The following is a 25,516-nucleotide window of genomic DNA, read 5'->3' on the forward strand; positions in this document are numbered from 1 at the left end:
TACATCTTATGCTTTGGGTGAATAATGCAAACCTCTAAGCACGAAGGTCAGGTAAACTTGGTAAAACCTCCAACACTTTCACTATGATAATTATTGAGGTTTATATATTGTGACTTTAGGTGATGTTGAAATGAATTTTTTCATACTATCCTTTAAAATCAATTATTGAAAATCTCTTACAAAGATTGTGGCATATTGAATAGATTACTCTTTAATGCATATAGAGAACACATTTGTTACCCACTTTTATTTGTCAATTAGGACCATTTTATTAATGATTTATCACCTTCAAGTGCACACATTGCATTAGATTTGGAACTTTGCCTAAGTTTCTAAGATCAGTGCACTAGGGGCATTTTGGTCCAAAAAATGAACTTTTGAGAAAATGTACAAGAAAAATTGACAAAGTGCATTTTATGTCCAGTTGATGAATGGTGAAATTATATTTTTAAAATTCATTTTAGTTTGGGAGTAATTAAATAAAAAAGTCAACACTTTCTTAAGTGTCTTAGTTTGTCCTAGTTTTTGGTTTGCCTTTGTGTGAAAATTTTTATATAATTTTGTGCAGCCTGAAACTTGGTTAATTTAATAAATTCTCCCTTCTAATTATGAATTTAATTCTGGACATGAATTAGATTTTATTATATCATATGCTATTTAATTGAATTATGTGATTTGTGACATAGGTGGCATGTGACTTGTGCATCAATTGGGCAATTGAGGTCAACACTCCTTGAGGACAATGGCTGATGGTTTGCACGTGAATTATGATTATTTTGAGGGATTAGATCAGCTAAAATGATGTGGATGACACATGGGAAATTAGGCACACATTGGAATCATCTACAAACCAATAGGAAGTTGCCACCTTGCAAGTGTGACAAGGCTCCCATTTACATTTTAATTTCTTTTTCCTTATTTTAATTAAGCTTCAGCTGATGGGAGACACCAAGGAGCACGCCATTTTAAGCCCAAATGGGATCCAACACATATCTCATTCATCTTCCACATTCTCTCTCTCTTTGTTCATAGTGTTCTTCATTTTCTCTCTTTTGTTCTTCATTTTCCAGCACCCTAACCTCCATTTTCAGCCACCAAACCTCCACAAAACTCATACCATTCTTCTCCTCTCTTCATTTTCGTTCCATCCCTTCCATTTTCACAAGGATTGAAGCTCATTTCCATCATTCAAGAGCTATGGAGTTTGGCCTTCACAAGCAATCACTAGGGTTCTTGAAGATGAAGATTGGCTAAGTTTCTTTGTGGAATCCTAGAGAGATGAAGATGGAGGATGAGTCTTGAGCTTCAAATTGGCTAAGTTCTTTTGTTTCCTATCCTCTTCTCTTTTTACTAGATGGTTAGATTCCTTAATCTAGGGTTAATCATCTTAGCTTATAAATTCTAATTTGAATTTGATGTTGATGTAAAGAGAGAGGATTGTTTCATTTAATTTCTTCCTTGGACAGCCATGACTGAATTTTGCCACTCTTTGTTTGGCACATAATCTTGTGTTTTTCATTAGTGAATTTCTTGTGTTAATATTGCATAATCTGTGTGTTAATATTTGAGTAGCTTGACATAATCTTGTGGTGTTAATGCTTGTGTTGTTGAGTAGCTTGACATAATCTTGTGGTTGCTCAATTTATGTGTTTGACCATGGCTGTTGAGAGAGGATTTTGAGTGAATCACTTGGCTAATGTCTTCACCAATTGGTTAATTGAACTAGGGACTTTAATCTAAGACCTAGGGAGGTTAGCTAATTAGGTTAATTGGCTTAGGATAATTTTCTTAAGTCATGACAGCTTTAGTCAAGAGGAAAGGGAAGCTAAACTTAGCCTAATCATGAGAAGATAATGAGTCCAAAATCAACTAATCTCTAGGGTTCCATTATTGTAAAAAGGGAAGTTCATTTCACTCACTTTCACTAGCATTTTAATTACTTGCACATTAGGTAATTAGTTTAGATAATTAGCTAGGTAACTAAATTCCTACAAACTTTGGTTGATTTATTTCACTAGATAACTTTCAATTAGACTTAAAACCATTCCTTGGGAGATGACCTAGGGTTGGCCCTATATTGCATTAGGGTTAGCTTTAGTGTAATTTTGAGGATAAGCGACTAATTTCCTATCAAAATTTTGGGCCGTTGCCGGGGAATGGTTTAAGTTTAATTCTAAGGTTGTTTAGTACTTAATTTACATTTTTAGTGTTCCTGGAAAATTTTTTGAAAATTATAAAATTTGTTTTTTGTGTTTTGTTTAGTGTTTTTGTGTGTTTGAGTGTTTTTATTCTGTTTTGAAAAAGAAAAAAAAAATTTAGTGCAATTTTCGTTGGTTTGGTGTAGAGCTGAAAATACTCTGTTTCTAGTGTCTCTGTCTGAAATTGAAAAATTAACTGGGAATGAGTCTGAGGGAATTTATTTCATTGAAAGCTCTATATCCTAGCTTCACTTTAAAATTGGTTTGGTCAATTTTGGACGTGGGAAGTGTCCTGTGGAAATTTTACAATCTAACAAGGTCCAGGGAGCCATTACAGAGGATTCCCAAAACCCTGTTTCAACTTTGAGTTAGCATATCTTCCTCTTTGTGCGTTCAAATTGATTGATTCCAGTTTCATTTTTCTTATCGCTGTCTTATCTTTGTTTCTTGTGTTTAGGATTTTCTTCAATTTTTCCATTTTCCTATTTGAAAGTTTGTTAGAAGCTCTGAAGGTCTTCTGGACGAAATCCTGTTTCTCCAGACTTGAGGACCAACTTGTGAAAAATTCTGGGAACGATTGGGAAGGATTTTTAATCTAAAAGTTTTATATAATTTTCCTGTATATCTCTTGTGTTTCTCATAAAAGTTTCAGGGGAATTTATCATGTGGATTTGCTGATAGAAAATTCACAAGTTCACTGTCTCCAGAGAGCCTACTGTGCGAATTCCAGAATTGCCAAAGCTTCTTGATTGAGCATTTCTAACTCTCTTTCTACTTGTTTGGTGTTATTTTTTTTTCATTTTGTTGCTATTGAGTTTAATAAAAAAAAAAAAAAATTTCTCTTGCTTTTGTGTGTTTTGAATTGTTTCATGTTGATTTGCATTTTAGTTTAGTTTGTTCTTTGTTCTTAATTTTCTTGAGCTTGATTAGTGCATGACCCGAAGAAAACATACCTCTTTTGTTGAATTAGATCCAGAAATTGAAAGAACTATTTCTAGATTGAGAAGATCACAACCTATTCTTGATTCTCATTTGGTTTGTAATTCAACAATGGAAGGTATCTTAGGACATGAGCATGTGCATAATGAGGGCCATGGGAATGGGAATGAGAATTTGCATGATGATGGCCATGTTAATAATGAATTTGAAGGCTTGCATAACCCTAGAGAGGAGAGGAGCATTAGGCAATTAACTCAACCTAATTGGCATGATAATCCTTATGGCTTATATGTTCCTCCTACTAATGTTCAATTTGAAATTAAATCCTCCTTGATTAATGCATTGCCTAAATTTCATGGGTTACCAGGAGAGGATTGTCATAGGTTTTTGCATACTTTCCTATTGGTTTGTGATACTATGAAGCCTATGCATGTAAATGTTGATGATGTTCAAGCTAAGGCTTTTGTATTTTCTCTTGAAGGTTTAGCAAAGGAGTGGTATTTCAACTACCCTTCTTATGTGAAAGTGAGCACATGGGCCGAGCTAAGAAGACTCTTCTTAGATAAATTCTTTCCAAATTCCAAGGTCACCAATTTGAGAAAGCAAATCTATGGGGTCCAACAAGGAGAGGATGAGAGTCTCTATGAGTATTGGACTAGATTCCAAGGCCTTTTGGCTAAATGCCCACACCATCAAATTTCTAGTGAGAATTTAGTCCAATATTTCTATGAGGGCTTGATTCCAAGAGACAAAGTTAACATTGATGCCGCTAGTGGTGGATGCTTGATTGACCTCACTTCCTTAAAGGCTTGGGAACTAATTGACAAGATGGCTTCAAGTGGTGCTCAATACTCTACAAGGGAAAAGAGAAATGTGAATATGGTAGGTTCCTCAGTTCTTAATGATTCATATGTGGACTTGCTAGCTGCCAAGATTGGGAGAATGTTGGCTCCACAAATATCTCAAGTGAGCAATGTAAGTACTTCTCAAGCACTTGTCCCTTATTCTTGTACTTTTTGTGACTCACCTATGCATGTAGAAAGCAATTGTCCTATTAAGTTTGAACAAGTAAATGCTATCTACAATGGAAAACAATCCTATGGTGGGAGGCAAGGGCAAGGAGCTTATTCTAATACTTACAACCCTTCATGGAGAGACCATCCTAATTTCTCCTATTCAAATCCAAATGTGGCTTTACAAGACAATCAACAAAGAGGATCCTATCAAAACACCTTTGGCCGTGACCCTCCACCTCATTTGTCTCAAGGTAGCTCTTCTCAAAGCTACAATCCAAGTGGTAATTCTCTTGCACCTTCTTCTAATTCTTATAGTGATAGGAGGCTTGTTCCAATTGAGAGTTCTTCTAATTCGAACTCTTCTAATGATGTGAATGTGTTACGTAAGCAGTTGATTGAAATGAACTCTTTGTATAAAAACATGTATGATGGCTTAGGGAACAAGGTAGAGAGTATGGGTAACAAGTGTGAGAACATGAACTCTAAAATTGATGCCCTTACTTCTCAAATGAATATGCTTGCTAACCAATTAAGTGCAGCCAATGCTCAAGCCTCTACATTACCATCCAACACCGTTGCTAATCCTAAAGCTAATCTTAATGCTATCACATTGAGGAGTGGCAAGGAGTTGGGAGAAAGAGTACAAGAAGACAAAAGACAAGGGAAGGCCGAGAAGCCCTCTTTAAATTCTTCAATTGATGTTAATGTTTCTAGTTCTTCTTTTGCTCCTAATGATGCATCTTTTTGTAGAGATGATGAGGATGAAAACATTGAGGAGATCATATGTGAGCAACCACCATCTAAGGTGGAAAAGGGGACTATGGCCGAGTTGTTTAGTAAGGAAAAAGAGGGAGAGGCCGAGCAAAGTGAAACAAGAAAGGAGAGTTCAAGGAAGGAAGAAGGAAAGCAAAGTCAAGAGATTATGAAGAAGCTTCCTTTTCCACAAGCACAAGTGGTCCCTAAGCAAGTAAAGGGACAATTTGATCAAGAGGTATATGATTTCTTCCACAAGATTCATGTTAATGTACCCTTGATGGATGTAGTTAAGAACTTTCCTAAGTATGCCAAATTTTTGAAAGATTGTTGTACAAATAAAAGAAAATTTAGGCCTAATGCAAGGGTACAATTACCCTCATCTGTGAGTGCTATCATGAAGCCTCAACTCCCTATAAAATGTGAGGACCCCGGTTCCTTCACAATTCCATGCAAGATTGGCAACACACATTTTTCTCATGCATTGATAGACTTAGGTGCAGCCATTAATGTTATGCCTCTTTCAATTTATCATGCCTTGAGTCTTGATTGCATGCATAAGACACCTATGATATGCCAATTAGCGGATAGAAGTGTTAGAAGACCACATGGAGTAGTAGAAGACTTGTTGGTTTGTGTTAAAGGTCTATTATTTCCTGTGGATTTCTATGTGCTTGATATGTCAAAAGAAGGGAGTGGGGATGATATTTTGATTTTAGGAAGGCCATTTATGAGGACTGCCCGTACATTGATTGACATGGAAAAAGGTAGTTTGATTTTGAAATGTGGAGAGGATCATGTTATTTTTAATATATATGAAGCAATGAAACATCCTTTTGAGGATTATTCTTTGTTAGGTGTAAGTTCCATTGAGTTATTGCTTCATGATGCTTGTGAGTCTCACATGCTTGATTCTTTCTCACATGTTGATGATGATTTGTCTCTTGTTACTACTACATGTATTGATGGATGTAGTTGTCCTATTTGTTTAGAGATTGATGCATGCTTGAATGATGCAACTACTTCTTCTCATGATTTGTTTAAAATATCTCCTATGCTTGATCTTGAAATGCTTGAGAAGGGTATATCTTCTTGTGTTGTAGGTACTAAAGCCATTAAGGCCGAATCTATGAGTTTTTCTCCACTCGAGCTTGATGTTCTTAGGATTCCCAAGCTATTGGAGGAAAATTCTACACTTTCACATGTCGAGGCCGTGGCTCAAGTCCAAGCACTTGAGGACAAGTTGCAAGAAAAGGGGGAGGCTGTAAAGAAAGAAGAGGAGAAATCAAAAACAAGTGAGAAGCCTAAAAGACAAGATAGTACCATGGAATATTCCACCAAATTAGACTTGAAGAAGCTCATTCCCTCTTGTGTAGAGCCACCTACCTTGGAGTTGAAGCCTTTACCATCCAATCTCAAGTATGCATATCTCATTGAGAATGAGAAGCTTCCGGTAATAATTTCTAACTCTTTATCTCTTGAGGAAGAAAATGCATTACTTGATGTGTTGAGAAAGAACATACATGCTATTGGTTGGACTTTGGCTGACATTCCTGGTATTGACCCTATTGTGTGCACACATAAAATTTTTCTTGAGGACAATGCTAAGCCCATTAGGCAACCACAAAGGAGACTTAACCCATTGATTTTAGATGTGGTAAAGAAAGAGGTTGTTAAGCTACTTAGTGCTGGGATCATCTATCCTATAGCTGACAGTGAGTGGGTGTCTCCAACCCAAGTTGTACCTAAGAAAGGGGGGATTACTGTGGTAAAAAATGAGAAAGGAGAGCTTGTTCCAACTAGAGTTCAAAATGCTTGGAGAGTGTGCATAGACTATAGGAAGCTCAATAATGTGACTAGGAAGGACCATTTTCCTTTGCCTTTTATTGATCAAATGCTTGAGAGATTGGCTTCCAAGTCCCATTATTGCTTCCTAGATGGGTTTAGTGGGTATTTTCAGATTCCTATAGCTCCTAGTGACCAAGATAAGACTACCTTTACATGCCCCTTTGGTACATTTGCCTATAGGAGGATGCCTTTTGGTCTTTGCAATGCACCTGGTACTTTTCAAAGATGCATGATGTCCATATTTTGTGATTTTATTGAACATTGCATGGAAGTCTTTATGGATGATTTTACTGTGTATGGTGAGTCCTTTGATTCATGCTTGCATTCTTTAGATAAAGTGCTTGGTAGGTGCATTGAAAAGAAGCTTGTGCTTAACTTTGAAAAATGCCATTTCATGGTAGATAAAGGAATTGTTTTAGGCCATTTGATTTCTTCCAATGGCATAGAGGTGGATAAGGCCAAAGTAGATGTGATTGCTTCTTTGCCATATCCTGTTTGTTTGAAAGATTTGAGATCATTTTTGGGACATGCAGGCTTTTATAGGAGATTTATAAAGGGGTTTAGTGAAATTGCTTTGCCTATGTCTAAACTCTTACAAAAAGATGTTGATTTTGTTTTTGATGATGCTTGCAAAAGGAGTTTTGACACTTTGAAAAGCATGCTCATTTCCCCTCCCATTCTTAAAGCCCCAAATTGGTCTTTGCCTTTTGAGTTGTCATGTGATGCTTCTAATTTTGCTGTGGGAGCTATGCTTGGTCAAAGAGAGGGCAAGTTATCATATGTGATTGCTTATGCATCTAGGACCCTAGATTCAGCTCAGGTTAATTACACCACAACTGAGAAAGAGTTGTTTGCTATTGTTTTTGCACTTGATAAATTTAGATCATATCTTCTTAACTCTAAAGTTGTTGTGTACACTGACCATGCTGCTGTGAGGTACTTGTTTAAGAAGACAGATTCTAAGCCTCGCTTGATTCGATGGGTGATCTTGATGCAAGAATTTGATGTGGAGATAAGGGATAGGAGTGGTTCTACCAATCAAGTAGCGGATCATTTGTCTAGACTACCTCATTTAAAAGCTACTATGGTAAACTCTAACCCTACTATTCCTTGTGATTCATTTCCTGATGAGGCATTGTGTGCCATTTCATCTAAGCCTCCATGGTATGCCTCTTTTGCTAACTATATTGAGTGTGGAGTCTTGCCTCCTTGTGCTTCACGTTTTGCCATTGAAAAATTGAAAAGAGAGTCTAGATTTTACATTTGGGAACCACCTTTGATGTGGAAGATTTGTAGTGATAAAGTGATTAGGAGGTGTGTTGATGATGTTGATGTGCCTTCTGTTCTTGAATTTTGTCACTCTCATGCATGTGGTGGTCATTTTAGCTCAAATAAGACAGCTAGGAAGGTTTTAGATTGTGGATTGTATTGGCCTAGCTTGTTTAAAGACTCTTATGAATTTTGTAAAGCATGCTTGAAATGTCAAAAGGTTAGTAGTTGGGGTAAGAGACATGAAATGCCTCAACAACCCATTTTATTTTGTGAGATTTTTGATGTTTGGGGCATTGACTTCATGGGTCCCTTTCCACCATCCTTTAGTTTTGAGTACATATTACTTGGTGTTGATTATGTTTCAAAGTGGATTGAAGCCATTCCTACTAGAACTTGTGATGCTAAGATTGTTTTGAAGTTTCTCAAATCTAATATTTTTTGTAGGTATGGAGTTCCTAAGGCCTTGGTAAGTGACCAAGGATCCCACTTTTGCAATAAGATGATGAAGGCTCTCTTGGCTAAATATGGGGTGCATCACAAAATCTCTACACCATATCATCCCCAAACTAATGGCCAAGCCGAAGTATCAAATAGAGAAGTCAAGAAGATCCTAACCAAGGTGGTGAACACAAATAGGAAGGATTGGTCTTTACACTTGGAGGATGCTTTGTGGGCTTATCGGACCGCTTATAAGACTCCCATTGGCATGTCTCCTTTTCGATTGGTATATGGAAAGGCTTGTCACCTCCCTGTGGAGATAGAGCATAGGGCCTATTGGGCCATCAAGAAACTAAACTTGGATTTCCATCTTTCGGCTAAGGAGAGATTTCTTCAAATGCAAGAACTTGAGGAGCTTAGGTTGGATGCCTATGAGTCTTCTAGAATCTATAAGGAGAAAACAAGGATCCTTCATGACAAGCTAATCTTGAGGAAAAAGTTCCAAGAAGGAGATCAAGTCCTCTTGTTCCAAACAAGGTTTATTCATAAGCATGCCAAGTTGAAGTCTAAGTGGGAGGGACCATATCTAGTGACCAAGGTGTTTCCCTATGGGGTTTTGCAACTCTTGAATAAAGCCACGGGTTCCACTATGCAAATCAATGGTCACCTATGCAAGCTCTACAAAGATGCCAAATCACTTCAAAAGGAGGAGGACTTCTCTCAACATGTTTTTGAACCACCATGATAAGGTTGTATCTCTCTAACCTTGAGCTTTTACCTTCCTTTACTTGATATATTTAATGATAGGTATAGTTCAAGTGTGGGGGAGATGAACCTAGTAGGAAAATTAGAGTTTATTTGCTTTATTTGACTTCTTTGTTTTGTGTTTTAGTTTGAAAAAAAAAATATCTGCACCACACTTTTGTTATGCATTCATTATTGATCTCACCTTATTTTATCACTAGTCTATACATACATTGAGGACAATGCATGATTTAAGTGTGGGGGAGAGAAATAAACATTTTGTTTTGTTTGTTTGGTTTTGTTTGGTTTTGCAAAAAAAAATTCAAAAAAAAATTTCTTTGTTTTGTTTTGTTTGAGGTTACTTAATTACCTAGCTCTTGAATGAATATTTTGATTCTTGAGATGTGGTAATTTTTAGGATTGAATAGGTGTGAAGTGAACATTCTTTTACCTTGAATTAATGGATTAGAGTGGCATATTACCCTTTCATGGAAGAGGCTAAACGCTCATGTGTGATTAATTCCTTAGTGATGTTACCCTCGAGAATTTGTTTCACTTCTTAATTAAGACCATATATCTTGCACTTGTTTGATAGGAGATGAGAGATGGCATTCATAAAAAATAGCCAAGAGCCAAAAGCCAACCTATTATTATTTATTATCCTTTGTTAGCCACTTTGAGCCTTTGGTTTGATTCTTAAAAAAAAAATATTCACCCTATTTTTCCCCAAGGAATGCATGTTACACTTGTATATGTCTTTTTAATATTCATTGCATGTCCTAGATCAAATGAGTGGATGCCTATTATCATTTCTCTATCCATTACTTCCATTGTTTTCAAAGAGTTAGGGGCAACCAAAAAAAAAAACAACAAAGGTAGATTTGAAAAAAAAATATAGTCAAAAAGAAAAGAAATAAAGTTGCTAGAAAAAGAAAAAAAAAAGAAAAGAAAGAAAAAAAATAAAAATAAAAATAAAAAGTTGCCTAGCTCATCCATTCCATTTGTTTTATTATTTCTTATCATTTCTTTCCATCCTCATTGTGTTAAGGTGTTCACTCAATTGAGTTAGGTTATGCTTTGCATATTAAGGGGATATATCTTGATTTAGCATTATTTTGATGCTAACCCTATTTTTTTTATATACATGCATTTCTTAGACATCCTTTCATTACCTATATCACAACCTAATAAAGTCCATTTGATTCTTGATTGCAAGTGCTATTTAGTGATGGAGATGTAGAAGGGTTACAAATTCATAGTAGGGTTTATCCTAAGAAATTTTGAGTGAAATTTAATACCTTATACACTTTGAGTGATGAGAGCAAACACTTAACCTAGAGAGGCTTACTCTTTGACATTGATTCTTGGTAAGGGTTTGTTTGTGATGTGCATAATTCTTTCGTAATTATTGCCACATTGATTGATAATTTGTAGAAGTTCATGAGCTAGTATTTTAGTGACTTGAAACAATGTTTTTCTCTTATTTCTTTGTCTTATAGTTTCTTTTGGAACCTTTTTCACTTGATTTTGCCCGGAGTGCAAAAGCTAAGTGTGGGGGAATTGATAGAACACATTTGTTACCCACTTTTATTTGTCAATTAGGACCATTTTATTAATGATTTATCACCTTCAAGGGCACACATTGCATTAGATTTGGAACTTTGCCTAAGTTTCTAAGATCAGTGCACTAGGGGCATTTTGGTCCAAAAAATGAACTTTTGAGAAAATGTACAAGAAAAATTGACAAAGTGCATTTTATGTCTAGTTGATGAATGGTGAAATTATATTTTTAAAATTCATTTTAGTTTGGGAGTAATTAAATAAAAAAGTCAACACTTTCTTAAGTGTCTTAGTTTGTCCTAGTTTTTGGTTTGCCTTTGTGTGAAAATTTTTATATAATTTTGTGCAGCCTGAAACTTGATTAATTTAATAAATTCTCCCTTCTAATTATGAATTTAATTCTGGACATGAATTAGATTTTATTATATCATATGCTATTTAATTGAATTATGTGATTTATGTGACATAGGTGGCATGTGACTTGTGCATCAATTGGGCAATTGAGGTCAACACTCCTTGAGGACAATGGCTGATGGTTTGCACGTGAATTATGATTATTTTGAGGGATTAGATCAGCTAAAATGATGTGGATGACACATGGGAAATTAGGCACACATTGGAATCATCTACAAACCAATAGGAAGTTGCCACCTTGCAAGTGTGACAAGGCTCCCATTTACATTTTAATTTCTTTTTCCTTATTTTAATTAAGCTTCAGCTGATGGGAGACACCAAGGGCACGCCATTTTAAGCCCCAAATGGGATCCAACACATATCTCATTCATCTTCCACATTCTCTCTCTCTTGTTCATAGTGTGCTTCATTTTCTCTCTTTTGTTCTTCATTTTCCAGCACCCTAACCTCTATTTTCAGCCACCAAACCTCCACAAAACTCATACCATTCTTCTCCTCTCTTCATTTTCGTTCCATCCCTTCCATTTTCACAAGGATTGAAGCTCATTTCCATCATTCAAGAGCTATGGAGTTTGGCCTTCACAAGCAATCACTAGGGTTCTTGAAGATGAAGATTGGCTAAGTTTCTTTGTGGAATCCTAGAGAGATGAAGATGGAGGATGAGTCTTGAGCTTCAAATTGGCTAAGTTCTTTTGTTTCCTATCCTCTTCTCTTTTTACTAGATGGTTAGATTCCTTAATCTAGGGTTTAATCATCTTAGCTTATAAATTCTAATTTGAATTTGATGTTGATGTAAAGAGAGAGGATTGTTTCATTTAATTTCTTCCTTGGACAGCCATGACTGAATTTTGCCACTCTTTGTTTGGCACATAATCTTGTGTTTTTCAATTAGTGAATTTCTTGTGTTAATATTGCATAATCTTGTGGTGTTAATGCTTGTGTTGTTGAGTAGCTTGACATAATCTTGTGGTGTTAATGCTTGTGTTGTTGAGTAGCTTGACATAATCTTGTGGTTGCTCAATTTATGTGTTTTACCATGGCTGTTGAGAGAGGATTTTGAGTGAATCACTTGGCTAATGTCTTCACCAATTGGTTAATTGAACTAGGGACTTTAATCTAAGACCTAGGGAGGTTAGCTAATTAGGTTAATTGGCTTAGGATAATTTTCTTAAGTCATGACAGCTTTAGTCAAGAGGAAAGGGAAGCTAAACTTAGCCTAATCATGAGAAGATAATGAGTCCAAAATCAACTAATCTCTAGGGTTCCAGTATTGTAAAAAGGGAAGTTCATTTCACTCACTTTCACTAGCATTTTAATTACTTGCACATTAGGTAATTAGTTTAGATAATTAGCTAGGTAACTAAATTCCTACAAACTTTGGTTGATTTATTTCACTAGATAACTTTCAATTAGACTTAAAACCATTCCTTGGGAGATGACCTAGGGTTGGCCTTATATTGCATTAGGGTTAGCTTTAGTGTAATTTTGAGGATAAGCGACTAATTTCCTATCAGCATACACACTGATTTCATATGAAAATATTCTTTATACATAAAGACATATTTAATTCATTATGCTCAATTGTTATGATTTGATAAAATTCTTTAGAGCATATGAATCATGAATCCTATAAGCTAACCATAAATGGATCCAAGTCAAATTGGATACCAAGGATGAGAAAGGATTATATTATTTATAGGAAGATAAAGATAGTAATATGTGCCTTAAGAATGCTATACTTGGAGAAAATAGAACAAATTTTGAGGAAATTAAACAATTGGAGCTTGAATCTTGGTATCACCTAAGCAAGATGAAAAGATCAATATCCACATACCAAATTAAGAAATCTCACAAGGACATGTACAAAATTGGTGATATCATTCTTTACCCTATCCTTTACTTTATGATACACTCATAATAGGATAAGAGCACTTGTTGCATTCCTTTTAGCAATCCGTCATTCATTACATTCAAATCAAATTTTATAATTGCTAAATGGAACAACTAAATTGTGCACATTTTATCAAATGCTTTAAACTTGTCATTTTTAGTGCACAATTTAAAATTGTTTTCATGTTTATACATTCAAAAATCATGATTTCATAAAATGCATTCTTTTGAAAAAGCCATATGCATTTGATACAATCATAATTTGGCATTATTAGGATTTATTATTTCCAATTCACTTTATTCATGAAAATTCACAGTCAACTTGATTTCATTCAATTTTTGAGATTTTTCATGAAAAGTTGGCTTAAGCAAACTTGATTTCAAAGTGAATGTCATGCTTCATTTCATTAAGTTTTTTTTCATATGCATCAATGTTCTTATCTTGAGTTTCATTTGGCAATTACTTGAATGGATATGAATAGAACTAATGTTTTCTAGCAAGCTTTGTGATTCAATTTGAACAACAAGCATGATATGCTAGCTATAGAAGAAAAGCTCAAGAAGACTTAATAAAATTGAAGTCATCCACCATTCAATAAAGAATTGCAAGAAGATGACTACAAATGAGAGAGAATGACAACTATGCCAAAATCAATGAGAATTCCTATCCCTTACTCTTAATATTGTTTCATATCATTTTAGATAGGTTCTTACTTATTAAATTGATAATTCATGGCATGAGTTTCATTTGCATATCAATGACATGCTTTGAGCATAAATTCATATTCTATTGTCATTGATCACATAGGGTCTTACATTGGCTAAACATCCTTTACACCTTAATTGCATAACTTGAGCTATGATCCTAAGCGTATAAATGCTAGAATGCTTCCTCATTCTAAAGGAAAAAGCTCACAAGTTTGAAACTATGCAATTCCATATGCCTCTTGGAAAATAATTTCACCTCAAACTAAGTATCACATAGTCATTCATTATAGTTTGAGAAATTGCCTGCTATTGAATATCTCATTTTTGAACATTGTTTCAAAATGTCATAGCCTCTTGCATCACATGTGAAAAAGGAGTTTGTTTTTACTACTCATTTTATACTCCTCCTCATACTTAAAATTTTGGTTTAAAATCATGTACATAATCATATTTCATCATTTTGTTGATGATTTGATCTTCAAACATCTAACCTTATTGGATCCAATAAAGTTTGGATACCATTTGTGTTTAAAATCTTACAAGATCTTACCTTGATTCTAAGTGGTTATATAGTTTTAAGGTGAAGGCTAGAGGAATAGTCCATTCAAGCATGCTCAAGGGTAAATCACATGTGCTTAATGATAGATATTTATTAGTAGTTGAAACAAGCTTGAACTAGAGGAAAATCAAGTGTGTATGATCACTCTTTCAACTACTTAAAAATTTTCTTGAAGTGGCAAATATGAAACAAGAGGTGATACATAAAACACATTTAGATGAAAATTTGAACCACATTTGAATAGGCAAAGCAACATTAAATGTAAGTCATAAAGACCATTTCAAGTGTCTACCATAGATGAATTAAAGCTATAACAAACTCATACATTCAAAGAAAAGAGATTTCTTTAGCTATGTGATGGCCTACAATAAAGAAGTGAAGCTTGAGAATGTGTAACAACATCCTACATCATCTCACTATTCCTATGTACTACTAAAGAAGCAACTTTAGAAAACTTAAAGTAGATGACTCCCAGACTAGAATAGCCTAACAAGTAGAATGAAGAAGATTCATCTAGAGGCTGAAGTGAAAAATGAAGAGAAAGAGGGAGAGAAAATATCACTTGGATTTCGAAGGATGTAGCTACACCAAATTCATCAATCATCATTAAGCCTTTAAATTCAAAAAATGCATGGATGAAGGAACATAGTCAGATCTAATGGTAAAATCCATGTAAATCACAAGGCTACAAATGAGTTGTTGAAGTTGTCAAAAATCAGGTGTCCATGTAATCAACTTGTACAGACTTCACAAAAATGAATCACCTCAGCAAATGATGAGTTCAAGTTGTTTAAAGCTAGAAATGATCAAAATAAATCAAGCTTTCTTAGAATTTTGGGCAATTGCATCATCTATAATGGTATTTATAAGGTTGCAACTAGAGGAACAAGAAGGAGCATAAAAAGGAAGGAAGAACTCAAGGAGCAACAATTGCCAGCAATCTTTGTGGAATCTGCATCAACTTTCCAGGCCTTCAAATGAGTATTTCTAAACCCTTATCTTTTAAATTTGAGTTACATGTACTCATTAAGTGGGAGCATTGTATGATTAATAAGTTTTGATGATGATAGTTAACAACTATCTTTAACACCTTCATGCCTTGCTATGAGCTTTGTTTACTTTTGAAAAACATTTTTTTAACATCACCTTTAGCTCATAAGTCTCATTTATATACATTAAGACTCATATAAGTATTTTTAAGTTTGCAAGAGATGTCATCCTAACTTGTTGTGATTTATAGAAGTGGAATTTTCTCAGATTGCAGAATCACACATGATTCTGCATGGTCACTCACAAGATTTAGCATGTTGAACATACTAACTGACGTATCACGTAAGAGTCAAGCAGTGATTCATGCATGATTTGTCACTTATGTTATGTGATGCCTTAAACATTGCTTCTATGTGCAAAATCACATGAGGTAGCCACTGGTCTCCGTAAAAGTTTCAGCAATCATGTTTCATTACATTGTGTCAAAGGCTATTTCATGCATGAGGACTGATGGTAGCCACGTGTGATTTGTCACTTGTTACGCAATCACATATTGCTATATTGAGTCTTAAGTCATCTCAAGCTAAGTTCACTTTGTTCAAATGTATGATTCGTCATTTACTTGTTTATATCTCTTGAGCATGTATAATCTTGTTTGAGTGCATTGCATTTCCACACGTGATATGTACCTAGACTAGTTTAAGTCTTATTTCCTAATATGTCATGCATGAGTCATGTTATGTTTCATGCATGATTTATCTACCCGAATGGACTAAGTTTGGGGTTAGTCAATTCATGTGTGATAGTCTTTTACTTCCACAAGAGTTTTGATCACATAGAATGCCTTTAGCATTCTGCCAGTCATTTCACATGTGAGAGAGAAGAGGTTCTACATGTGATTTGTCACACAGAACTGATGTTAGTTTCTTAATTGCAAAATCACATAAGAGAGAAATATGGTACCATGAAAGATTTAGCACATAAAACTAAATACATATACATAGGTGAAGAACCATGCATGAGAGCTGTTGTCTTACTCAGAAGTTTTGGCAAGCAAAATGGTTTTCACATTCATATTTGATATCTATGTGTCATAAGCATATCTTGATACATTTATATCATTTGCTAATTGATTTATTCACATTATTAGTGTTCAATTCATTCACAAAGAAGAGTCAATATTCATCAGTAATAAATCCTTTATATCCTTGTGCAAAATTAGAATCAATCCCTTAAGGATAATCAAGCTGGTGCACCAAATACTTTATCAGCTTATCATAAAATGGTGTCACTAAGGGGGAGAAATAATCTTCAAGGAACACTTCTTAGATCAAGAACATCAAAAAGCCTCATGCTCATATTTCTCCAATAAAAGGGAGAAAATTTTGTAACAAGGCCACCTTGATATAGTCATAGAAAGGAGAATTCAAAATTTAGATTTCAAAATTCTCCACATGACAAATAAGGGAAGGAGTTATCATGAAAAAGGCAAACTCTAAACCTTATCTTATTCTTGTATTCCTTTACATTTACTTCAAAGCCTTTTTGTTAATGATAAATAAGGGGAGAAATGATCATGAAAAATATGATTTGCTAAACACTTACTTTCTATCATTAATTTTTATCACATTAGCATATTTTTCATAGGTGACTTGTCCTCATCAAAAAAGGAGATATTGTTGGACATAATGGTTTGTGATATTATGTTTAGCTTAAGTTTTGATGATGTCAAATATAGATGTGTTAACTATACTTATGCCTAATTGGTTTCATATATATAGTAATTAACTATGATTATGGAATAAGTGCTTTAAAGTATTTTTATTGGAAAAATGATTTCTGTGCATCAAAGTTATTTTATACTATCATATTTTTCATTATCTTAAATAGATTCTATGTCCAAGAGTGTTCATAGTATTATCTTTCATAATTTGGATATATGCATATTGATACTTGGATTGACCATTTTGTTCATGGTATATCATTTAAGGTTGTCCAAAGTGAAGATGAGAGTAAGCATGAAGAGGAACAAAGTTGAAGTCATTATTTTCATGCTACACCCATGATTGAAGAACATAAAAATAAAGAGAAGGATGATCCAAGAAGAGCTTAAGAAGAATGAAGACATTGTTGGAAATTGTGCCCTAGGGCCAATCATTGTACTATACATATTGTTATTTAATAAATTTTTCTTTTGTTATCATAACAATTGCATGTTCAATATGATAACTGTATCCTTGGACAAACTATACTCATTATCTTGAATGTCCTTGGTCGATCATCTATGAGGGATTATAGATGAAACAAGATTAATATGACTTTGATTAATTATAGAGATACAAATCAAAGTCATAGGCACTTGAAAGAAAATAAGGTGCTGAACTGACCCATTATGAGAAAGTTGCATACAAGCCATAAGCTTATTTCATATGTAACTATATCACTAAGCTCTTTGACCTGAGATCATCATGGATTCTTATATGATGACCACTAAACTTTGACTCAGTCAAAGGTCACCTTTGACTGGGTGACCATAAAGGCTATGATTGAGTTTCGTGATATTTATGCAAAGAAATATGAGTGGTGAAGATGAAATTTTTTCCTCACATTAAGCAAGAGATATTACTGGGCCCCTTGATGAGTAAGACTGAGAAAATGTATGGCCATACTACAATGGAAAGGGTTTTTTCATTGCTACTGTTAGACCACTTAGAGATTGAAAAAGTAATGGTCAGATAAAGGAGAATGACAATTCTATGTTTCATACTTGACTGAAATATCGCATGACAAAAGGGATGTGATACAATTGCATGATAGGTTATATTAGATCATCAATCCCTATGTGAATTAGGTAGTTGCAATGTCTTACTAGAGGCCACTTATAACTTGTAGGCTAATAGCGTAATTAGCCTATTGCTAATTTCATATAGGCCTACAGGTTCGCACACAAGAACAGCCTATGATTTCATGTCAGGGAGTATTGGAGGTTCGATAGTTAGATGATCATGCTAGTGTGAAACTGTTGTGAAAAGATGCAGTTATCTCATAAATATGGTATATCTAATATTACTAGTTTTGATACTTTATCATGGTTATTTGTGGTAATAAACATTTGATGAATTATATTAGTTACTAAGATATTTATCTCACCCTGTGGTTATATTTTACAAGTGAGGGCTTCGGTAGGGGCAAGGGAAAAGAAGGAGTGTTTGAAGAGTAAAGAGCATAGTTGTATAGCTCATCCCTTTTCTTCTTTTCGGGTATTGTAATGAATATAGTCAATATATAATGCCAACTTAAGAACATGACATTATTTACATATCACTTGTATGTATTTGTTATAAGTGTGCGCATCTTAGTCTAATGTTAATGTTGTGGATTTTGTGTGTGTGTTAGGCCAAGTTACAGTTACAAGTGATGAATTTAAAGTGAATTATGTGTCTAAAATGACCAAGTTGATGTGTGTGCTAAATACAATCCATCCCTTTGTATTATTGTCAAATAGGGCTTAGGGGTCATTTTGAGTGTGATTGCTTATTTGCATGATATGAACAAATTGTTAACTTATGTGTGGTCCATTTGAGGTGGTCAAAATGTCTCCAGGGCTAATGGCATTTAGTATTGTGAGTTAGACACCTTTGTGTGTGTTTTGTTGTGAAAATGAACCATTTTAGGTTTGGGTGTCCATCTTTTTAATGGATGATTGTTTGAGTGAGAAACTAGTGCCATTAGCTAGAGGGCTCAAAGAGCTTTGTGTATGGACACTTGAACTGCTCAAATTGGATGTCAGATAGCAAAATGGCATGCTCTAGAAGTCCGGAGGGTTGTCATGTTAGGCTAAAACACCATTCTTCTGCAAATTCTGGTCCGTCCGTTGTGGCGGATGGCACAGAGGGATAAGTCTCTCGAAGGCCCTATGAGCTGCCGTGCAACAACCATGCGCCACAGCGCACACCTACTGTCATGGTTCCGTATTTACTCTTAATTGATTTTTAATCATGGTTTGAGCTCAAACCATATTTTTAAAAAGAGTTTTCTTAGGATCCCAATGTTTTAAACTAATTATCTTTAAAACCTTAGATTGTGATAACTTCTTTATGGGATTTTAATTAATTCTAGTTATCACAACAGTGTGTAAGTATTGTCCTAGTAATGTTAAGACGGACATTACATTGGATCGACCCACTATGAGAAAGTTGTATGGTATAAGTCATAAGCTTATCTCATATGTAACTATATCACTAAGCCCATTGACTTGAGATCATCATGGATTTCTACATGATGATCACTGAACTTTGACTTAGTCAAAAGTTACCTTTGACCGAGTGATCATAAGGGCTATAATTGAGTTTGGTGATATTTATGTAGAAGAACGTAATATCCTAAAACTTCAAATATGAAAAAAATGGATTAATTAAAGCATAAATTAGTTAAAAAGATAATTAATTTATTTAATTACGTTTTTGGGTGGCTAATTGGATTTTTGGGTCATATTTGGCTCTAAATTGAGATAGGATGAAAGTCGGATCAAATCGAGAAGCATCAGGGGGAGAAAAAACAAGTTGTTGCTCACTGCACCATGAGCCGTGGCTTGCGTGGCGTGCGCTGTGGCGCACGGTACAGCAAGCAACTTAAATTTTCAGGAATCAGCAGAAAAACTCAGATTTTGGGGTAGAAAACCTAGAGCACGAAGGGGGCAACTTTGGGCACTACTAAGGCATCAATTTAGGAGAAATTTTGAAGATGATTTGAGCCTTCAAACTCTTGGGTAAGTTTCCTACCCTTCTCCTCTACCTTTTCATCTCATTTTTCATGGGATTTGAAAGAGTGAGAATTTGGTCTGATTGGATTAAGCCATGAGTCAATGTTTTAAAGGTTTCTATTGACTCTAAAGGTTTAATTTAGATTTATTGATCTTAGATATGTGGTAATATGAAGCTACTTTATTGTTTAGTGGGAGTTGGATCAAGCTTTATCTTGATCATAGGGTGTTGAAGTGTGATAAGTTGAGATATTGAGTTTTATGTTGTGATAGAGTTAGAAGGAGACTTGAAGGGATGAAGTGAACAAATCTAATCTTGACAAGTTTATTTGTTGAGGACTTGAGTGAGAAGTGGGAGAATTGGGAGGTTATTATTAGCTAATGGTGCTTGTGTTAATTGAAAATTAACATATAGTACTTATTGTTGTAGGTTGTGGTGTGGGAAGACTTACCTTGACACAAGAAGAGAATTAGTACCACGAGTAACCCTTTTAGTCACAAAAGGGTTGAGGTAATTAATTAGATAATTTTCATTGTTTATTACCTTGTATAAGTTATTCTCAAGTGCTTTTCTATAATTTGTTGAGTATATATGTATAAATTCTTTAAAGGTTAACTATTTTAGAAAAAGTGGAGTATTAGTTTGTAAAATTCTATATTTTTGAAGTAAATGGCAAGATTTTGTTATACTTGTTTCAAAAGTTGTTTATGCATGGTCAAGTGGAGATATGTAGTGAAATGTGGCTTATTAGAGGGTAGGAGGTCACCCTAGTGGAGATAGTGAAGATTAAGTCCATATGGCATTGCTGGTACCTAGGGACGTCAGGTGCAGCATTTACTCTCCTTAGTGCTCGAAAATGGGTGCGGTGTTGGAGACTTACTCTCCTTAGTACTCAAAAGGGTGTGGAGTTGGAGACTATGCTCCTTAACATCCGTAGGATGCGGTGTTGGAGTAACGACACCCCAATTACTTATAATAGGGGAAAATAGTAGTTCGAAAGTGGTTCAGGACATCTTGGCCGGGTAGTCCTACCATGGATGGTGAGCTTGGGGACCATACATGTGGTTTGGTTCTGTGAAATAGCCTACTAGTTCGGTCAGGAGTATTGGAGGACCGGATGGTTAGGGATCATGCATGCAAATTTGTGGTGATATTATATGATGTGATTATGTTACTCATTTTAATACTTGTTTATAACTTGGCTTGTTAATCAATAATGTAGATTATCTTAGTTACTGAGATTTTTATCTCACCCCGTGGATTATCATTTTACAGGTGCTACCAGTAAGACTGAGCTAAGGAGAGAATCGGGCAGGGGCTAGCATATCTGCTATATTCTTTGTAAAGCCCAATTTTAGTTTGAGTAGTGTACATAAACTTGCTATATGATATTATATGTTGCCAACTAGGAATGCATATCATTTTGATTGGTTGCACTTATTTCATACTATGTTGTTTTGTATTTTAACCCAATATGGTATGTGATGTGAATATGTAGAAATTTTTATGGTGATGGGCTAAAATACTAATACAAGTGCAAGGAATGTTTTATCTAAATGGTGATAATGTATTGGTAGTGTATTATGTGGCAATAGAGGCTAAATAGTGCTTATAGTGCTAATTTTGCATTTTGGCCATATTGGGTAAAATGGCCATTGAGTGGCCAAATTTTATGTTTGGTATGTTTTTGTGTGTTTGATTGGTCACTCAAGTGTATTGTGGTCCATTGGACTTGGTTCAAGCCTCACAATAGGTTAATGGTATTGGTTATGAGTTTTGGGTACTTGAATGGTTGAAATTTTTTTTGAAAAACTAACTTTTTCATCTGAGTATCTAAAATTCTCATATAGTGTCAGATTGTAACGAAACTTGCACCATTAGATTGCTTGTTGAATAAGCTTCGCGTGGGCGCTTGAATCATTCAAATCGAACATCGGATGTGAAAATGACGTACGTTCGAAATTCGTCCAGAAAAGCTGTCACGACAGCAATGATAGGTGCGCCGTCGCGCATTTCGTGCAATAAAAATAGAGGGTGACCAGCACAGGGTGTGAATCGTACCACACATTCTTGTAAGCCTCAAAACGTAAGTTAATTTCATTTCTAAAATATAATCAGATTTATCTTGATACTAATCATTATAACAAAGCTTTAATATTTTGTAGAAATTTTAACAAACCCTTCCCTCTAAGTGCAAGCTCTCAAAAATTTTATAATACAAAATTTCTACAAAAATCTTATATCAATTGGGAACTCAACTCCTCCCAGCCAACAAGCAACATACATGTGTGTGTGTGTATTCAATAGAAACCCTAGCCATAGTCGTGGAGCACCTGGCCATATTTTCTAGAATGAATTACACATAAATTGTCATTACATCAAAAAGAGAGACTTCCATCAACTCTCCACTCAGTACGCGTAAAAGTTCTCAAGATCAGTATAAGGATCAGCTTCAGCTAAGGTATCTAAGACCAAAAATATTTTCCAGTGAATAACGTCCAAAAAAAATGAACATAATTAAAAAGGAAAGTTTGAAATAATTATGTAAGTCAAATAGACAAAAATTTTCATAAAAATTTAATAAACTTTAAAATAAAATGATTCTATAAAATTTTAAAAAATCTTAAACCATTGAACTATCATAACAAATATTTTTATCACTTGATTTTCAGAAAGCACATAAATGAAATAAATGGTTGTAAATAATTTACTAGATAAAAACCAATGGAATATAAAATCATCAAATAATCAAATTCACAAATTTTCTTTTAGGGACTTATTAGAACAATAAACAAACGTGGACACACAGTCCACGAGGATAAATAACTGAACGCGGCTTATTGCCACGAATACAAACGTGGACACAAAATTCACGAGGGTAAGTAACCAAACGTAGCCGAAGCCACGAAACAAACGTGGACACACAGTCCACAAAGGTAATGCTAACCAAACGCGGCTTGAAGCCACGAAACAAACGTGTACGATGCTCACGAATAACCATCCCTCCATTCCACGTGCGTTGGCCATCGCACGGGGCTAGCACCTCCTATGAACACCCTGCTAGCTAGGTGTACTATGGCGCGTCAAGGGCTAACGGAACTGCCGTTAGCAACCAGTGTTCTATATAAAGTCCCTTTTTAAAACCATTTTCAAACATGCGAGAAAATCATCACATTTAAGATACAGTTCTCATTCTTAAAATCAAACTCGCATGAATACTTTTAAGCATTAAAACTTGTCAGAATCAAATTTCATATCCAATGCTCATGCTTGCATTTATTGAAAAAAATTTCAATGTCAAACTCGCATGAATCATTCTCTGTATCAATCCAATATTTGATAAAATAAAAATGTTATAATCAAAGTTCAAACTTGACTTAATTGGTCAAATAACATTTCAAATTCAGTAAAGCTAATTTCACAAAATAAAGAAATATTAATCAACAAATATCCAATAATCGCATTAATGTTATTAAAATGATTTCCAGAAAAACGTAGTATTTTAATAAATGAAATTTTGATTAAAAAAAATCAGTTGGGATGCTATCCACTTACCTGAGTGTTTCCCAAGGATTCTAAAACTTGCTTCTTTTAACTTTTGACCTCTATTCTAATGAAGCCCTTAATGTCTTGACAAATGAGTCAAAATTTTAAAATCATTCATCAAATAATCTTACAAGCACTTAATGTGTATCAACATTCAATCTAACCAATACTAATAACACTATAACCAATTACATTTCAAGTATACTTGAGTTAGTCAAATGATTTGACAACTCTCAATTTATCCCCCTACTCCCTTATGACCCTAGTCAATCATAATTCACTATAAATTATATCAATCATTCTTAAACTTCCTCTAAACTAAAGAAAAAAATAAAATAAACAAACATCCTATATAATCATTTTTTCTTTCTTTAGTAGTTTTAAAATAATTAATAATTTAAACTAAAACTTACATTTACTCCTTTCAAGCTATAATATAAAAGATTAAAAAAAACTATAATTCTCCCAATTCTTCTCTCATACCTTTTTACAATTACCTTGAAGGCATGCATTTATAATTGACAAAATTATGAAATAAATAACCAAGAAATTTCAACAACTTCTAATCTTCAATTTATTTTTTATTTTATTATTAATTATATTTCAACTCAACATAATTGAAAGATTTCCAGCCTCCAACTGAAATCAACACTTCAATCCTAGCCGAAGGTAAAACACCAAGAAGAAGGAACAGGACCACATCAAGCAATTTGGAAAAGGAAGGGATTGTTTCATGGCTGTTGTTGTACTCGAAGAGGGAGAAGAGAGAATTAATGATTTGCCTTAACCTTAGGTGCAGCGATGACAGCTTAGAACCATCATGTATTCAACGCTAGAAAGGAAAAGACAAAAACGAAATGCTCTATTTTGCAGCTCGGATGATAAGGAAGAAGACCAGCTATCGTGGCCAAGAAAGCAAAGAATTTGAGCTTACATATAAATACGCAAGACACTCAGCACTTGAGAAACAATAATAGGTGAAGCTAAACACGCACACGTACATACACACGGAAGCCAACTTGAACAGAAGCAAGAATGACAGCAAAGAAGGAACGAAGAAGAGCTTCAGATTTCGACACGTACGAGAAGGAAGGAGACCAAAATCCAACCAGCAAACAACATCATCAATCTACCATACACACACGCGCACATAAACTTTTTAACAGCTAAGGAAGAAGGAAAAAAAATAAACAGAATAGAGCATGCAAAAACACACCTTCATCCGCGATAAACAGAGCAGAAATGGGGAAGAGATTGTCAGCTACTCCACACGACGGAGATGAACAAATCATTGAGAGTACATAATAAAGGAACAGCTGATGATAGGGAAAGAGAAGCAGCAGCTCAGCTTCACTGTGGCGGGAAAACGAGCGACGAGAATGACAGCAGATAAGCAACAGTAGCAACGTGAATTCACAGTTGACAGTGAGTAAAGAGTGTGTGTAAGGTTTAGAGAAATGAACCGACTATATGAGGATCTAGAGAGGTGTATGATGGCGGTGAGAAGAAAGATCGAGATGCCCTGTTTTTTTTCGCGTGAAAAAAAAGCTGATTCAGACTAAAAGAAGTAATGTGAAAAATTACAAAAGAAGCACCACAAAAATCACAATAAGAGGCACAAAAATTTTACAGAAAAGGGCATAAGATTTTCCTACAATTTTAAAAATTAAATTTTTGTGTAGAAAAATTTAAGCTTTAGATCCTCAGAAATTTTTTTTTCATGAGTTCCTCTAAACTACCAATTCTACTTATTATAAATTTTATTTAAATAATATATCTATTGGGAGAATTTTTTTCCTAAAATTGAGGGTCATTATACTAACCTTAGCCACTAGTACATAAAAGGTATCAGTGGGCCATGACATAGCTTGATCTTCA

At 34.6% G+C, this 25,516-nt stretch overlaps 1 long non-coding RNA gene and 1 other non-coding gene across 2 annotated transcripts in view; both read right to left on the minus strand.

Moving 5' to 3' along the window:
* LOC129304460 (uncharacterized) overlaps positions 1 to 25,058 on the minus strand; it is a 45,707-nt gene extending 20,649 nt beyond the window's left edge. The window contains exon 1 of the long non-coding RNA XR_008591695.1: positions 24,855 to 25,058. This is a non-coding gene — a long non-coding RNA (uncharacterized LOC129304460). The remainder of the gene's footprint in view (positions 1 to 24,854) is intronic.
* Positions 3,729 to 3,835, minus strand: LOC129307545 (small nucleolar RNA R71). Its single transcript, XR_008592434.1, has one exon. It is a non-coding gene; the product is annotated as a small nucleolar RNA R71 (small nucleolar RNA).
* Positions 25,059 to 25,516: the final 458 nt, after the last annotated feature.

Source organism: Prosopis cineraria, unplaced genomic scaffold, assembly GCF_029017545.1.
Source record: "Prosopis cineraria cultivar Desert tree isolate PC_DT_omini unplaced genomic scaffold, ASM2901754v1 PC3, whole genome shotgun sequence".
In the NCBI taxonomy this organism is placed as follows: Eukaryota; Viridiplantae; Streptophyta; class Magnoliopsida; order Fabales; family Fabaceae; genus Prosopis; species Prosopis cineraria.